This window comes from Danio rerio, chromosome 1 (genome assembly GCF_049306965.1).
Source record: "Danio rerio strain Tuebingen ecotype United States chromosome 1, GRCz12tu, whole genome shotgun sequence".
NCBI lineage: Eukaryota > Metazoa > Chordata > Actinopteri > Cypriniformes > Danionidae > Danio > Danio rerio.
Genome location: NC_133176.1, coordinates 25,180,536 through 25,194,772, shown reverse-complemented (window position 1 = coordinate 25,194,772; position 14,237 = coordinate 25,180,536). Strand labels below are relative to the sequence as shown.

The 14,237-nt window shown below is 37.6% G+C and overlaps 1 long non-coding RNA gene across 5 annotated transcripts; it reads left to right on the top strand.

Moving 5' to 3' along the window:
- The first annotated feature begins 2,847 nt into the window (after positions 1-2,847).
- On the top strand, positions 2,848-7,748 carry LOC101884261 (uncharacterized). 5 transcript variants are annotated; one of them, XR_012406231.1, is made up of 7 exons: positions 2,848-2,898; positions 3,737-3,833; positions 4,387-4,563; positions 4,958-5,646; positions 6,151-6,243; positions 6,473-6,559; positions 7,349-7,483. It is a non-coding gene; the product is annotated as an uncharacterized lncRNA (long non-coding RNA). The 5 variants fall into 5 exon arrangements; XR_222576.6 differs by lacking the exon at positions 6,473-6,559 and having other exon boundaries at positions 7,349-7,748; XR_012406228.1 differs by lacking the exon at positions 6,473-6,559 and having other exon boundaries at positions 6,154-6,243; positions 7,349-7,444.
- The last annotated feature ends 6,489 nt before the right edge of the window (positions 7,749-14,237 follow it).

Genomic DNA, 14,237 nt, shown 5'->3' with positions numbered 1-14,237 from the left:
AAAATTCTGTCTGTTTCATTCAGCATACGCTTAGAAGGTCATCGCAGTTACCCTGCTGAAAAAACCAGCAAAGACCAGCATGATTTTCATGCTGGTCTATGCTGGTCAATGCTGGTTTAGCTGGTTTACCAGCTTGGTCTTGCTGGTGATGCTGGTAGACCAGCTTGGTTTTGCTGGTTGACCAGCTTGGTCTTGCTGGTAGACCAGCTTGGTCTTGCTGGTGATGCTGGTGGACCAGATTGGTCTTGCTGGTGATGCTGGTAGACCAGCTTGGTCTTGCTGGTGATGCTGGTAGACCAGCTTGGTCTTGCTGGTGAAGCTGGTAGATAAGCTTGGTCTTGCTGGTAGACCAGCTTCGGCTTGCTGGTCAGGCTAGTCTACCAGCTTGGTCTTGCTGGTCATGCTGGTCTACCAGCTTGGTCTTGCTGGTTATGCTGGTAGACCAGCTTCGGCTTGCTGGTCATGCTTGTCTACCAGCTTAGTATTGCTGGTGATGCTGGTCTATGTTTGGTGGACAAGCAAGACAAAACTACCACCCAGATAGCATACAGTTCTGGGCCACATCTGGGCCAACTAAGGCACATATGGCTCACTTCTGGCAATGGCAGGAGACATATGGGCCAGATGTGGCCCGTATGTGTCACACCGGGTGTAGTGTGAGTTGTGGCCTGCTGTATGTGGGCCAGATGTGGCCCGTGTGTGACACCCCGGGTGTAGTGTGAGTTGTGGCCTGCCGTATGTGGGCCAGATATGGCCCGTGTGTGTCACACCGGGTGTAGTGTGAGTTGTGGCCTGCTGTATGTGGGCCAGATGTGGCCCGTGTGTGACACATCGGGTGTAGTGCATGTTGTGTATTTTTAGTTCCGGTTTAACTTTAAATTAACGGGAGCCTTTGAAGTGGTTACAAATTATTAGAAATTGAAAATCAAAGTTAATTTGTCTTTCTAAGTCTGTACACTTTCATTTTATGAAGTAGAAAATAGAAAATAAATATTGTAAATTAATGTAATGTGATGCAAGGATTTACATTTTTCCGATTGGCTACTTCTGCCTGTGGACTGCATACCTAATGAGTGGGAGGGGCTTGCTGCTCAAACAAAACACAGACTCTGATGTGAAACAACAGCAGTTCTGTGTTTCCTGTGTTTTATAAACATTATTGTCCCTCATCAGGCAGTGAGAGCGCTACACCTTCTCTGAAAATAATACCATTGCATGTTCTAAATAAGACTTTCTGAGATTGAAAATGATTCTTTAGGTTATTAAGAATAGGAATAAGCTATTGCTTATCAGGGAAAGTATATGTTTGTAACCTTATCACATATTAATTCAGTTTATTTCCTCAATAATGGATTTATTTTTACTTTAAGGCTGCTATGAATATAAATTTATATTATCTGTTATATGTAAATGTTCCAGCATGAGTAAAATTTTTTTTTTCATATTACCTGGTATATCTATAAATGTCTATAAATGCAATGAGTTTTATCATTTATTATGTTTTGATCCATTAATGTTTTGTTCAGTTCCATTTGAATGAATTAAGACAGTGTTCTACCGCCACCTACTGGGTGGATTTAATTTGCTATTAGTACTACTTTTTAACGAACAATTTTACAAATGAATTCATAATCTAATAATACTGAATTAAAGTGCTGTTTTCTTGGTGTTATTTTTTGCAATTCTACATTTTTATAATGATTTTGTTTGATTAAATGCCACATACAACATTGTTCTTTTTTTATTTAATTTGAATATTAAATAGACATAAATGTTTTGTTTATGAATAAAATAACTATATAGAAAAAAATGTCAGAGAACTGAGCAGTAGAATGTGAATAACATGAATGTGTTCGTAAATAAACTGATCTTTGTAAACAAAACAAAGTTTTATTTACTTATTCTACAGAACACAAAAAATAATAAAAATAAATCTGACCAATTTTAATGCGCACACCTAACCCCGCTCCTAACCCGACCCCTCACTTTGATGTCACTAGCTCTATTTGAGTGCATTGTTTCTGACATTGCATGTCAAACTGTGTGTCTCAGCTTGCATATGCAAGTCTGCAATCAGATACTAATGCTTCTGCAACACAGCCCTGAGGGTACAATCCTCAGTGCAGGGAAACACCACACATTATCTTAATCACAAACTACAGCAAATTTAGTTTATCCAAAATTCACTTATACTGCAAATTTTTGCACTATGGAAGAAACTGGAAACCAACAGAAACAACATGCAAACTCAACATAGAAAGGCCCAAAAGTCTATCCTGGTTCTGAGTGTGTGCACCTGTAACAGCGTCAACAAATTTTATAGACAATATGCTATCAATAAGCATGTTAATTAGCAATTAGTTGATTGTAAATATATCTTAAAGTGTTATAGTTTTTATATAACAAGCTACTGAATATTAAAAATAACATATTACATAACAGAGCAAGGACATGTTCACAGTATGTCTGATAATATTTTTTCTTCTGGAGAAAGTCTTCGACTAGAATAAAAGCAGTTTTTAATTTTTTTTTAAAGTGTTTTAAGGTCAAAATTATTAACCCCTTTAAGCTATATATTTTTTCGACAGTTTCAGAACAAATCATTGTTATAAAATAACTTGCCTAATTACCCTTACCCTAATATATATATATATATATATATATATATATATATATATATATATATATATATATATATATATATATATATATATATTTATTCATTTATTTATTTACTTATTTAAAAACATAATCATAAACTGCCCCCTGGTGGCGAATATGTGTTTCGCTTCATCCTTGCATTACGGTGGAGTGGGCGGAGCCTCGTGAATGACGGTTAATTTTTTCAAACGAGGAAGTGAAGTCAAGTCCGCCATTTCATCTTCTTCTTTTTATCGGGTAAGTTATTATTTTAAAATCATATTTGTGAGATATTTGTCGTCAGGCAATGTTTTTATTAGTTAGAAAAGCCCCTGTTTTGAATAGTGATAAAACTGTAACTTATATGTGGATAATATGGCTAAAAACGGCTAAGAATGATGGCCGCCGTCAGTTCAGTAATCTGTTAAGTTGATTGTGCTCGGGGTTTTAACAAATTCATTTAAGTTACAATTGTCCTTTTACGCTCGTCATTCCCAATTAAATGATTAATAAGACGTGTTATATGAAGAACAGCGTCGAAACGGGAGCTTGAATGAATGAATCATATGCTGTCCGTTTTATACAGTTGTAATAGGTGCCGAGTTCTGCTTTTGTACTGGTTTTAGTTCAAACACTGAACGAACAGTCTCTTTTTGGTAACGTTAATCCTAATGATCTTGATTTGCTTGTTAATGTGTGTTTTGTCAAGTTTCAGCAAAAGTTTGCAGAGTAACAGTATGTGGTTCATGCTGGCCACTGTTGAGACTGGTCTGCATTAAAAAAATTTTAAAGCCAAAACGTTTGAAAAAAAATCCACAGTTGAAACATGATGTGTTAAATGACTTATGAAGGAAATTAATTAGCTAAAAAAGAAGGCTAAGTGTGTTATGAAATATTAAACCTTGTTAAAAAATAAAATCAATTGTGTTAAATAAGCTTAAAATCCATATCTTATGTTTTATATTACTTTAAAACAGCCTGGAAACTGAATTGCACCATTAATCTTGTACATATGTATCAAGTACAAACAAATGGTTTTGTGGCAAGTAAAAATAATATTTTTATAAATTGATTGTATTGTATTAATTTGTTACAGAAAAGAAAGGTATCATGCAAGGATGCAAGCTGAAGGAAAGGACAACTCTCACATCAGTGCATTACTAATTGTTTTACTTCATCATCAAGCACACCAGGTACAATATTGTACATATTTTGTAACTTGTATATGTCAGACTGGTTGTTGGGAACTGAAATAATATATTTTATGTTTTATTTATTATTAAAATATTACAAGATTTATTGCTGCTATTTTATCACTGTGTGAGGTCATAGCTTATTTAAAATATCTATTATTAAAAAAATCATATTTTAAAGAAAGTCTAAATGTTTCCACAAGGTAATTTATTGAATTGTTTTCTGAAAATGTAAAATTTGACAGTATTGGTGAGCTGGAAAAACACAGTCTGTTGACGTAACTTTAAAGTAGATTAATTTACCTTGGATCGCATGTTTAAGTTATAATTTCAGAGTGAAAAATGTAAAAGAAAACCATTGAAAACAATGGCATAATGATTTTGCTTGTTCACAAGAGGTACTTGATTTATTTTTCCTGTAGTGATACATAAGTTTTTAAAGACTAATGCTTGACACAAAAATTTAAAGCGATAGTTCACCCAAAAATAATGACGTCTTTTATCCTCCACTTGTTTCAAAATATTTTTTTTGTTCTGTTGAACATAAACTCAGGTGGTGCGGTGCACAGTGGATAGCTCTGTTGCCTCCCAGCAAAAATGTTTCTGGTTCGAGCCTCGGCTGGGTCAGTTGGCATTTCTGTGTGAAGTTTGTATGTTCTCCCCGTGTTGGCGTGGGTTTCCTCCGGGTGCTCCTGTTTCCCCCACAAGACATGCGGTACAGGTGAATTGGGTAAGCTAAATTGTCCTTAGTTAATGTGTGTAAATGAGAGTGTATGGGTTTTTCCCAGTGATGTGTTGCAGCTGGAAGAGTATCTGCTGCGTAAAACATGCTGGATAAGTTGACTGTTCATTCCACTTCGGTGACCCCAGATTAATAAAGGGATGAAGCTGAAAAAAAAATGAATGAACACAAACCCAGTTTTTCCTACTATGTTAATCAATAGTTACAGGTTTCTAACATTCTTCAAAATATCTGCTTTAGTGTTTAACAGATTCAAACTGCTTTGAAACAAGTAGAGGATGAATAAATGGTGGCAGAATAGTAAACTATATCTTTAAATGTTTTATTCTGTATGTTATGTGTATTCACATTTGTCTTGTCTTTTGTCATATTGTCCTTCTAGCTCAGATTGTGATGGACCTGGAATGCGACACCAGTTACTCTTAAAGCCTGATTTATACTTCTGCGTCAGGGGACCGGCGTAACCAACGGCGCATGCAACGCGCGTGGCTGTGCATTTATACTTCTGCGCGCTGTCTCTGTCGGTCTGCATTAACACTTCCGAAACGCTAGTTGGCAATGAGGTGTAAATGTTCCTCTGTGTCGAGTTTCTTCGCTACTTTTTTGCTTTTCCTGAACACTTCCGGGATGTACAAGTGGCTCAAACTCGCTCATTTTGAGGCAGGAACCGGTGGACGTACAACAACTTTAACTATGAGGTAAACACAAAACAAAACTTTCCATCCGGAGCTCCTTCACGGTACTCCACACTTGTAAACAATCGCTCGCTTACATTCGCGCTGCTCTCGGTCCCGCCCAGACTCGTCAGCGCTACCAAGCCGACCAATCACAGAGCTTACGCTAGGCGTCGTTGCGACGTGTAGTTAAATTTTTTGAGAAGTGCACATCAGTGACGGCGACGGCCACATCGAAGGGCTATGCGTCAGCGCCATAGCATACGCCGGCGTTTGACGCAGATGTATAAATCAGCCTTAAGTCAAGAACCAAATGAAGCACCAGAGTACAGATTATGGAGGTATCTGAAGTTGAACTAACTGGAAGCAGGGAACCATACTAATAAAGTTCCTTAAGGTAAAAGCACCTGCTTTATTTTGATAGGAAGTATTTTTTTATAGAGTTCTATTGTTTTATTCTTATTCTAATTTTATTTTCTTCATATACTGAATGGAAGTCATTCAAATTTCACAACAAATGATTTGCAGATTGAATATAAAATATAATGACATTTTAATGCATTATTTCTTTTGGTTATTCTTTACATCTATATATGGGCAAGTATTTAATCAATGAAAATAATTTTTAACAACTTAACTAAACAAATTACTCTGTTGGACCCTAGCAAAATCCTCAAACTAACACACACTCTTGTGAATGCATTCTCACATTCATACACTCAAAAACACACATTCATACAACAGTCTGTCTCAGTCTGACTCACACACAACATCCTCTCTCACAGATTTTTCTAGCAAACCTCCACCACTAGCTTGTCCTTTTATGCTGCTTTTATTTCAAACATTTTATAGCATGATATAGTCCAGGTTTTTATCACTAAGTATTTTTTTTTCCATTCAGCAGTTTCCTTGTAAAGATGAACCCAGGGAAGGATCGAAAGTGGAGAAGACCAGATCAAGAAAGACTACATCAAGATCTGCGGTCAGTTCAAAGGTACTTTCACTAATTACCAAGATTTCAGACTATGAATTGATGGAGAAAACTTTGAGTGTCAGATCTTCCTACATCGCCTAGCAAAAATTCTTCCCAGTGTCTTGTAGTAGAAGTGATGCAGTCAATCGAGTTTACATTATTTCGTAAATTGCTTTCTGATTTAATAAAAAATATATTAACCAAACTTGATTAATGTAACAATTTTGATGAAAAGGGCATGTTTTACTAGAGCTTTTAGCACAAAGGCACCCCCAACTTGGAATATTGCTGTGTCTGACGTCACGGGGTTGGTATGCTGGAAAAGTTTTTGAATGAGGTATTTGTATGATTTATACATAGTCTGTCTTAAAGCGTAACTAAATTGTACAGGCATTACAGGTCAAAGCAATCTGTTGTTACATTTATCAAAATAAACAATAAGGCTCTTAAAACACTGCTTTGAAAAATGTAGAAAATGTAAAAAAAATATTTCAAATATTTTATAATATTAATAATATTATAAGGAAGTATAAAACCTTCCTAAGCTTGAAAATATACTAAACTTCCTTAAAGGAAATAAACTTCCTTTGTTAGTGCAAATTCCTTTTTATGTAGTCTTGTAATTAAACAATTAAACCATTCAAACAAGTTTACACTTAAAAAAGGTCCGTAATGAAAATCCGATTTTTTTTTCCAAATGTAACTAGCTAAAATAGTACCATGTACTTTTACTCTGTATTAGTATTATTTACTAAAATCTGTTTTATTTTAGCAATATAATAGTATTTCTAGTCCTTTAATTTAATGTAATTTAATTTTCAGTTCTCTTTCCATCTACAAAAACATTAAAAAAATAATTTCACAAGCACATTTAAAATAGGTTTAATACTATGAAATATTATATTAATATTATTTTTTATTTTTTATAAATCGATAGGTAGTTCCTATGGAATGTTTTTATGTATTGCTGAGAATACATTTCAGGTGTTCAATACGTTGCTTGTCAGTCTTAAAAATAAAAATAGGTGCTTAAAAAAGTGCTTAAAAGTCCTTAATTTTAATCGAGTTGTGCCTGTATATACTCTGCAAACAGCACCTTTTAATTGTTGTCTTCTCCGATTTTCAGGATGTTTTGCATTGGACTGTTTTTTTTGGCTTTGACCCTTGCTTGCCCCTGACCTCACTCTTGGACTGCCCTGTTGGATTTTCAGTTTATTTAATTAAAAAAAAAAAAATTTGGTTCTGGGTAGATGCTAATAAATATTTAATTGTAATTATTTAATGTAAATCAAAGGCGGCAACACCAAGGCTCCAAAAATACAAATTTATTAAATTAAAAAGGCTGACACAGAGCGTGTAACGTTTCGAGCCGCCGGCTCTTCATCAGACAAATTCTTTTTCGTTGTAATTTTTTAAATAATATGTTTTTGTTAAATATTCGATTTCTGTGTTTGTTCTGTCTACTCGTACTTGTTTATCTTGTCTCTGTAATTATCATTTGTTAATTTAATTAATATGCATTTTATAAAAAATATATATATATATATTTTCTGTGGTTTTTTTTCTGTATCTATTTATCTAATTTGTATATACATTTGTGTTTGTATGTTCTTCTTATTCTGTATATCCACTTACCTAATTTTAACTTTTATATTTATTTATTTGCATTTAATTTGTGATAATTCTGTATGCATTTATTTATCTAATTCATATATTTATATGTATTGCATTGATCAATCTGTTGTTGTTTTTTTTGTATGCATCTATTAATATAATTTATATAAATTCTATATTTGTATTTATCAATTTATATGCTTCCTTTAAAGCAATTTTTTAAATAAAGCAATTTAAACTAAGCATTCCTTTTAATGTGATTTATATAGCTACCAAATGTAGATGTCAGCCACATCTAACCCAAAAGTCAGCCGCAACTGAACAAGATCTGGGCCAGATCTGTGAAATTGCATGGGCCGCATCTGGGCCAGATCTGAGAAACTGCATGGGCCGCAGCTGGGCCAGATTTCAGAATTTGCATGGGCCGCAGCTGGGCCAGATCTAAGAAAATGTATGGGCCACATCTGGCCCAGATATGGACCAAGCTTTTTCTGAGATATGGCCCAGATCTGGTTCAGTTGTGGCTGACTTTTGGATCCTTATGACAGCCACAATCAGGTTGAGTCATCGCCGTCATTCCGCGCGGTATGTGGGCCATATCTGGGCCAGATGTAATTTGCTATCAGTGACCAGCATGGTATTGCTGGTCACTATCAGCGCCAGCATCCCAGCTGCATCTCATGCTGGTGACCAGCATCCCAGCACCAGCATTCCATGCTGGTCATCAGCATAGCACCCAAATCCCAGCAAGACCAGTATATGTTGTGTTTTGGTGCTGGTGACCAGCATGGGATTGCTGGTCACTAGCATACCAGCGCCAGCATCCCAGCAGCATCTCATACTGGTGACCAGTATCCCAGCACCAGCATTTCATGCTGGTCACCAGCATAGCACCCAAATCCCAGCAAGACCAGCATATGTTGTGTTTTGGTGCTGGTGACCAGCATGGGATTGCTGGTCACTAGCATCCCAGCGCCAGCATCCCAGCAGCATCTCATACTGGTGACCAGCATCCCAGCACCAGCATTTCATGCTGGTCACCAGCATAGCACCCAAATTCCAGCAAGACCAGCATATGTTGTGTTTTGGTGCTGGTGACCAGCATGGGATGCTGGTGACCAGCATGGGATTGCTGGTCACTAGCATATTACCAGCGCCAGCATCCCAGCAGCATCTCATACTGGTGACCAGCATCCCAGCACCAGCATAGCACCCAAATCCCAGCAAGACCAGCATATGTTGTGTTTTGGTGCTGGTGACCAGCATGGGATTGCTGGTCACTAGCATACCAGCGCCAGCATCCCAGCAGCATCTCATACTGGTGACCAGCATCCCAGCACCAGCATTTCATGCTGGTCACCAGCATAGCATCCAAATCCCAGCAAGACCAGCATATGTTGTGTTTTGGTGCTGGTGACCAGCATGGGATGCTGGTGACCAGCATGGGATTGCTGGTCACTAGCATATTACCAGCGCCAGCATCCCAGCAGCATCTCATACTGGTGACCAGCATCCCAGCACCAGCATAGCACCCAAATCCCAGCAAGACCAGCATATGTTGTGTTTTGGTGCTGGTGACCAGCAAGGGATGCTGGTGACCAGCATGGGATTGCTGGCCACTAGCATACCAGCGCCAGCATCCCAGCAGCATCTCATACTGGTGACCAGCATCCCAGCACCAGCAATTCATGCTGGTCACCAGCATAGCACCCAAATCCCAGCAAGACCAGCATATGTTGTGTTTTGGTGTTGGTGACCAGCATGGGATGCTGGTGACCAGCATGGGATTGCTGGTCACTAGCATACCAGCGCCAGCATCCCAGCAGCATTTCATACTGGTGACCAGCATCCCAGCACCAGCATTTCATGCTGGTCACCAGCATAGCACCCAAATCCCAGCAAGACCAGCATATGTTGTGTTTTGGTGCTGGTGACCAGCATGGGATGCTGGTGCTTGTATGCTGGCCACCAGCATAGCAGCAGCATCCTATGCTGGTCACCAGCATCACAGCACCAGCATCCCATGCTGGTCACCAGCATAATACCAGCATCACAGCACCAGCATCCCATGGTCACCACAGCATAACACCAGCATCCCATGCTGGTCACCAGCATAGCACCAGCATCTCATGCTGGTCATCACAGCATTACACCAGCATCACAGCACCAGCATCCCATGCTGGTTATCAGCATACCAGCACCAGCATCCCATGCTGGTCACCAGCATACCAGCACCAAAACACAACATATGCTGGTCTTGCTGGTGACCAGCAATGCTGGTCTATGCTGGTTTTTTCAGCAGGGATGGATGCATATAATTTATTTTAAACACAAATTATACCAAATGATGGCTAATTTGAGTGTACGTAATTTCAAAAATTCAGTCAGTCTTTCACACTGGTTTGATTTTTTCGCTAATATTTTAATTAATATGCAAATAAAAGATTTTATCCGCAGTGTCACTTTATTCTCTTTCTTTTTTCTTTCTTTACATCACCCAAATCTTGAATGTACCATATAAGTAGGTGGTTGGATAATCAGTTGCAATATATATTCCCATTTTTTGCTTAACCCAGTAATCTAAAGTAAACACACACTAGGGCAGCTCTAAAGAGACCTCTTAATTGCTGCAGATGTGGTTTCCAAGGAGATGAAGCACTGGAGATCAAAAGAACTCGTCCAGAGGGAGGAACTGTTGTTGTCTGTATAAGATATACACAAACCATATTTCTCTGTATATGTTAGTAATAGTAAGCAGAGAGAAGACACTAAAATAATGCATTCAATGTTATTTCACTGATATTTCTACATTTATTTACTTTTATTCTATTTAATAATTTATTTTGGTACCCTGTACTTGAACTGTGGCATGAACACCCAACCTTGGTTTTCAATGTCTATTTCTTTTTGTCCACCGGTGCCTTTTTTAGAAGGGCTAATGTTTTTGCTGATGTTTAAGTTACTGCATAAATGAAGCATTCAAAAGGGAATGAAAAAAACTTTTATTTTGATCATGACAACCCTCTAGTATATAATGAATATCTATCTGGCTATGTTGATGTGATTAGTCTTTGTGTATAGACCTGCTACGCTCCTACTTTTTGTTATTGGAGCAGAGTAAGTATGAAGACTTGCTGTGTACAGACAAATACCATATGCTGTCTGACAATTACTCACTGCTGCTGCAAACATAAAATATTGGATCATACACTGGAGCAGAATTTCTGAAAATGCTCTGCAGATTAGCACAAACAGCATTGTTATTTAAATGTTTAGAAGCAAACTCATTGGCTGCTGAGGCGACAGCCAACACTCACCTGCTTTACATGGTAGAAAGCAGATTGGATATTATAGGACCTATCAGCCTGTGCACACATAGTCATATGACAGAACTTTGTATTTATTATTTTTAAAAGTACTTTTCTTCTTGAATAATAATCAGGAGTATGTCCATGCTTTGCACACACAATGGAATATCGCATCCATATCATTCATTGAATATGCATTAAATTATAAGTGAATACAACCCTTTTCTGTCCTAGTGTTTCTGTTCAAGCTCAGAGTCAATGAACTTAAATATCCCATTATTTTTAAAGTAAAAACTATTAGTAAGACATTTTAAAGATCAATTCCTGATTAAAAAAATCACTGGGTCTTATTCAGTAACAATTGCCTACGTTTTTTGCATGCACATTTGAAATTCTCACGAAAATTTTTATTCTAATTCACAAAATGTGCTTATGCACATAAGTTTGTTCATTAACTTTTTCGCCTATTTGAATAGTTCTCAGGAAGCATTCTACTGTACGTGATTAGTAATTTGCATATTACACCAACTCCATCTAAGGGCTTTTCGCAAAGGGGCAATATTCCTGTGAAAATGATAAGAGGTCAAATTATAAATTGAGAAGAGACAATTCAGCACCTCACAGCAAGAAGGTCAGTGGTGTGAGTCTGGACATTTTTGTGTGGAGTTTCCTTGTTCTACCCATGTTCACATGGGTTTGACATCTTAAATAGAGACTAAGGAGGAAAATTAATGAATTTTGTATGTGGAGCATGCTTTCAGTTCTGAAAACATGAAATAAAATACACTGCATTTTTGTTGACTTTAGAAAAGACTCTTTTCAAGAACAGAGTGCTGCACGTTTTTAATATGCTAACCTAGGCAACCACACTGTATCAACAGTCTTGATGCTCAGGCACTTTTTCTGCAGAGTTGACTTTTTATTACTCCAGGTGCAGAAAGTGCTCAGTCAAAACAGCAAACAGGCAAACACGAGATGTGAGCATGCTTCATAAACATTTTGCGAAACACTTGATAAGGACCATTTAAAAAGGCTCCTCTCACTGCAAAATAACTAATTCAGTGTGATTGGTCCTGAACCGCCATTCATCACTCTCAGGAAGCATATCAGTCCACTGTCTAGGGAAGCAGTCACAGTTGGCCAAACACAAGGTGAAACAATACTCATCCTTTGATAGAGCAGGAGATTGTTGTTTGGACCTCTAATCATATATAGGTCTATATATACATTTTAATGTCTAGCTACTTTCTATCATATCTAATTATATGTTGGGTTCTTTATATGGCCTTGGGCCAACATGAGAATTGTGTGTAGTATAAGTTGTTCTAGAATATTTTATGTAAGTTTTGATGAATCATTATTTTTTTTCATGAAAACATCTATACACACAATTTACACAATCTTGTGTATATGCATGGTTAATGAATGTGACCCATTGTTTTTTGGATTAATATGAAAACGTAGAAAACATTACTTGTCTGAAGAGAAAATTAAAATGTAAGCAGAATAATCTTTTTTTTCAGGTCTACAGAGACAATACAGTGAGCTAAGTGTACAGTTTAACAAGAAGTCACCATGAAATTTAAATTTGCTCCTCTGGTTTTTAAATTTAGATAGTAGTGCTTGTTGTAAGGTGAGGCAGTGGCGCAGTGGGTAGTGCTGTCGCCTCACAGCAAAAAGGTCACTGGGTCGCTGGTGTGGAGTTTGCATGTTCTCCCTGCCTTCGCGTGGGTTTCCTCCGGGTGCTCCGGTTTCCCCCACAGTCCAAAGACATGCTGTACAGGTGAATTGGGTAGGCTAAATTGTCCGTAGTGTATGAGTGTGTGTGTGTTTGTGAATGTTTGTGTGGATGTTTCCCAGAGACGGGTTGCGGATGGAAGGGCATCCGCTGCGTAAAAACTTGCTTGAAAAAAAGTTGGCGGTTCATTCCGCTGTGGCAACCCCGGATTAATAAAGGGACTAATCCGACAAGAAAATGAATGAATGAATGCTTGTTGTAAATGGTGTTTTTGAGCACTTCTTCCTTTTGTATAAATTCAGGCTATCAGGGCGTGTGTCGTATGCCTTCACCCATTGGTCAATCTTCCTTCATTTAGTTAGCAACGCCCATCTTCCAATAATCCGATCAGTTCTCAAAGGACATAAGCCCTTCATTTTCTTCTCAAAGGACCAGTTCGATAGGGTGTCATGATATGGGGAAAAAGGTGTCATGATGACAAATGGCTTTTAGACTGTGTTCTAGTTTGTATCTTTGCTAAGCACAGCAGAAGCCCATAGCAGATTAAATATTTATTGTGATTACAGGTGTTCTTAATTTGAAAAAGCACAATCACAACAATAATCCTTAAAGAGTTATGTTATCTGCTACTTTTCTAGCTATAGGATGTAATAATGCCATCATGAAGGTGAGCCTACTTTGTTTAATATAACTGCAATTTATAGGCAAATTACCCTTATCATTTGGATAAATGTTTTGCTCTTAAAGTTTCAATACATAAGTAAGAAAAGTCCTGAAGTCACAATTGTCTTGAATTATATCCAGGGGGCAGAGCGGTGGCGCAATGGGTAGTGCTCCGGTTTCCCCCACAAGTCCAAAAAACATGTGGTGAAAGCTAAATTGTCTGTAGTGTATGTGTGTGAAGTGTGTATGGATGTTTCCTAGTGATGGGTTGCAGCTGGAAGGGCATCCGCTGTGTAAAACATAATGTATGCTAGATAAGTTGGCAGTTTACTCCGCTGTGGCGACCACTGATTAATAAAGGGACTAAGCCGAAAAGAAAATTAATTAATGATGAATGAATAAATCTATTAATGAACTTTTTGTATTGTGACAATCCTATTAAGACCTCCCTTGAAGTCAGCAGTTCTACATTTGGATGAACTTTGTAACCATGGACCATTGGAAGGAATTCCTGATATGTAAAAAAAACAAAAAGATCTGAGCTGTGTAGATATCTGTCTCTCTTCTCCTTTTTTTTCTCTGCCAAGGTTACTTTCTATTACAACATCATTGGCAACACTTGCCAGCTATTCACAACATACTCCTCCTTCATCCCCTCCCCCACCCCATCACTTTCACTGTTGATGACCTTG